The sequence below is a fragment of the Artibeus jamaicensis genome, unplaced genomic scaffold (assembly GCF_021234435.1).
Source record: "Artibeus jamaicensis isolate MK-2021 breed Jamaican fruit bat unplaced genomic scaffold, CSHL_Jam_final contig_354, whole genome shotgun sequence".
Classification (NCBI taxonomy): Eukaryota; Metazoa; Chordata; class Mammalia; order Chiroptera; family Phyllostomidae; genus Artibeus; species Artibeus jamaicensis.
Window position 1 is genome coordinate 8,952,038 of NW_026521803.1, and position 4,248 is coordinate 8,956,285.

Sequence of the window (4,248 nt, forward strand, 5' to 3'; positions counted from 1 at the left end):
ATTTCTTCCACTTCAAACATTCCTGCTGCATTCTTTCTCCTTCTCTCCAAAAGACAGAAGCAGATCTTTCTGGTGTCATACAGAGTAGTTTTTACAATCTCCTTTGTTTCTGTCACCCTGATTCTTAGTACCCTGAGGAGTTTATATTCTATCTTAAGCAACTCAAACAAGGATATATCTTTTTAAGTTTGTATCAGTTTGCTAGGGCTGCCATAACAAAATACCACAGATTAGGTGGTTTAAAAAAAAACACAGATATTTATCTTCTCACACTCAGTAGGCTAGGAGTCTGTAATCAAGATGTCAGCAAGGGCTGGTTTCTTCTGAGAGCCGTGAAGGAAGAATCTGTCCCAGGCCTCTCTCCTTGGCTTGTAGATGGCAATTTTCACCCTATGTTTTCCCTTCTGTGTATACCTGTATTCATTTTTTTTGTTGTTCTTATAAGGACATCGGTCATATGGAATTAGGATCTACCCTAATTACTTCATTTTAATTACTCCTTTAAAGATCATCTCTCTAAGTACAATTACATTCAGAGGTACAGGGAGTTAAGAGTTTAGTATATGAACTTCTGGGGGGACATAATTCAGCTCGTAGCACTGGTATTTATCAGTAAGATAATTCATTTTTGCCTTTGTTACTTTTGCTTCTTAGTGTGTATGGGGGAGAAAAAAGTCTTCCTTGCAGCAACTCAGCTTAAGTAGGCAGACTTAGCTGATTGCAATTGGGTTTCAATCACAGATCCCCAGGAGGGAGAATCCGATTGGTGGAAGTTAGATTAGCTATCCATCCCTGATTACATACTAGGCTGATGGAACCCATTCGTGTTGCCAGAGAAGTGAGAGCAAGAACTGACCTGAAACACTATCTACCATTAAAAGACCAGTGTAAATTAATATTTATTTAGAATTGAACAGAAAACAGCAATATGGTATATTCTCCAATTTTTATGGCTAAAACTAACTTCAATAGTAGAATTAATCTTTGCAAATTTATTACTTAGAAAATTTTATGATTGTCAAGACTTAAAAGAGAAAGAACTTGAAATGAGTAGTTTATTTAATGTTGAAATAATTGGTGTACTTAAGCTTCTAAAATAAAGTTCTAGAACTACAAAGCAAAATGAACTTATGGTTAAATATTGCAACTTGCTTTGTCCCAAATTACCTAAGTACTACATAGGTGCTAATGAATTCTCCAACTTGAGGAGACATGCAATGAAAATTGCATCACTCTGGTTCTGAGTGCTGTTGTAAGCAGTGATTTTTTTTCCATCTGTAGTTTTTTTCCTTTAAATTACTACCTTGCGCCAAATTAAGAGATATGAACTTTGAAAATAGCTTCATCTTATGTGCCAGCAATAATAACTAGACTTCCCAAGGAAACGTAAACTCAGCTACCTTTTCAAAAGTATGTTTCCTATTTCTTTCTTGAACTTTATACCTGTGCCACTATAACTTATTTTTTTCTGTGACATATATTAGAAAGAAATTTCCTGTGTCTGAGGATGTCATGGCTAGTGTCTTTAACACCAAAGAAGTTGTAATTAGCTGGAAACATGGCTGGAAGTCACGTTTTCTAAGTAGCAACATGCCCTTACTTCTGGCATGAAAAGCAATGGCAAGCTTTTATATCTCTCCCTACCCTTCCAATTCTTTCCTCCTTGGCATTGTATAGTTATTAGGAGTTAGAGTTTCAAAATTATGAAACATTGGGTTCAAATCCCAGTTCAACCTATACTAGGAGTGAGTTACTGGGCTTCTGAGCTTAGAGTCTTCATCCATAAGGAAGGATAATAAAATTATTAACAGGTAGGGCAAAAAGTAGATTTATAGTTGTGAGTATGCCAAACACAGAGTTTATTCTTATATTATTATTTATTAATTATTGGGTTCTTTTTTTAATCAGTATAATAAGTGATGTTTATGACTTCTTTAAATTTACATAGTACTCCAACATATTAAACTGCAACTATGAACTGCAAAGAACCACATTTACAGTAGTATCATTGGTCACCAATATGGAAAGGGAAAAGAAAGTTTACAATTGTGAGAACATACAAATGTTTTCACTAAGGCAGTATTGACCCAGGTGACCATGTCATATCTGTCCCCTCAAACGCCTCATTACTCTGGAATGCCCACTGTGATGAACATGTGTCAGTGTACAGTATTTTCTAAAGTCTCACATGTTCTTCATCTTCTAATTCATGTGGTGAACTGGGAGTAGGCAGTTGATCATAGGCATTGTGCCCTCCCTTCCTTGTCTGACCAAATTTGAAGCAATCACATCCACTGGCAGCTAGCTCTAGCCTTGGCTTCTTTCTCCGAATTGGCCAGCTGAGGATTGACTTCAACAAGATCCGATGCTGACAGCAACCCTGTATTGTGTATATCCTCAGTAATATATTGAATACATGTCTTCGCCATGGGTCAGTCACCCTACAACAGGTGTTCTGATGGCTGGAGCCAGTGTAGGGCCAATTGCATCAATATCAAAACTCATAGTGATTGGCTTTTGTCTTTGGCCAATCAGCAGGTCCAATGACTGTTCCATGACATTCTGGATACCAAGTCTACCTATGCCTCTCATGGAAAAATACTGGATATCACAATTCTTCTAAATAAAATGTTCAGGGCGGGGGTCCACATCTCTTAGATCAATACACATGATACTTGGGGGAGGAGATACAAGGTTTGATCCAGGAAAATCCTGGGAGATGTGGTTCCTTGTCCTGTAGTCTTCCAAGGAGAAATGAAACCACCTGTCCATGGAGAGAGACATCAGGTGAAGTAGTGAGGGGTGCACCAGTGTTAGCATAGGCATCAACCCAAGTCACACAAAGGTCTGGGTAGTGCCAGGTGTGGCTACTAATGGTACCAATTGCCAGGTACCAATTGCTAGTATCCACCCACTGTGACACTGCTGTAGCCACTTGACACTGCTCTACAAACTACCTCAGCCAGTTCCTGGTTGGCCAGGCCCATTGGGCGAGGATTCATTGTCAGGTTGTTGTAGCAGTCATCTTTGGGTACTGCAATCTCCAAAGTCTTTTTGGCAGCAGTCCAAATTGGAGAGCCTTTTCATCACGCCCTCTTCTCTTACAGCAGCAGGACCATGTTCCACTCCTTTTCTTTTCTGTACCTGTGCAGTGGGGCTTCAATTATAGCCACAAGTGAATGGACTTTTTGAGGACAAAGATGCACTTGAATCTGGAGATGGGAGAAGCTGCTTCTTAGGGAGATGATGGGCAGCATGGAATGTACCAAGCGACAGGCTGTTCCATGCAGCTTGTTGCCTGAATGCCCAATTATTGTATTATTTTCCATGCAAATAACAGTAAACCTAATTTTGCCCCACCCTGTATTTGTGATATGCTTAGCAAGACCCTGGGTCATAGTAAATTCTTAAAAAGTAATAGCAACATGTATTTAAAAGTAATGTTAATCATTATTTTCAATGCTAGGCCTGGGGAAACAAAGATGAGGTATGATCCCTGTCTTGAAGGAACTCATAGGCCAACAGAGTGTGGGACTCAAAAAGCATCACTTTAAATGTATCTTTCTATTGGGAGGGCACTTGGTACTTTGTAGAGGTTCTTAGTATTTCCATTAAGTAATACATTATTATTTAAAATACATATAAATAAACTTTATTCTTAATTTTGGATTTTAAGAATTTTATCCTCAGAGCCAGTTTTTATAAATGACTCACTAGAACTGTAGGTGTTGGCATTCTCTGCCCTGTTCTTAGTTCTTTCCAGACACATAGGCTGCCAGGCTCTTTCCTAAGTATCGGGTAGAGGACAGGCAGGTGGGTACTAAGCTCTAAGTGATGGAATGTATTCAACCTAGGAGATTATCTCTGGGCCCTTTAGAAGTTGAGAGGAGGGACTAGAATGTGAGAAGCAAACCCAGAAATCTATCCAGAACTGAGGCAAAGAAAAACAGACTCAAGTCATTGAGTTGGCACCCAAGGCCAAATTTCCTGGAAACATCTGTACCTTGGGGGAAGACAGAACAGAAATTTAGGAACTGGGTAGAAGCTCTTATCAGCAGCCTGACCTTCACAAGAACAGACTAACGGTGGGTAGAACAAAGTGAAAGAGGTGAAGAGAACAGTGCTACCAATACACTAGCCCAGTGGCTTCTAAATCATTTTGACTGTTGACATTAATTTATTTATAAATTACATACAGGTATCTATTTCTAGGAACCTCTCAATGCACAATAAAGATCATCCTGAGTG

General features: G+C 39.0%; 1 pseudogene; it reads right to left on the bottom strand.

Moving 5' to 3' along the window:
• Nucleotides 1-2,176: 2,176 nt before the first annotated feature.
• Nucleotides 2,177-3,329, bottom strand: LOC119040997 (arginase-2, mitochondrial-like; annotated as a pseudogene).
• Between the last annotated feature and the right edge of the window lie 919 nt (nucleotides 3,330-4,248).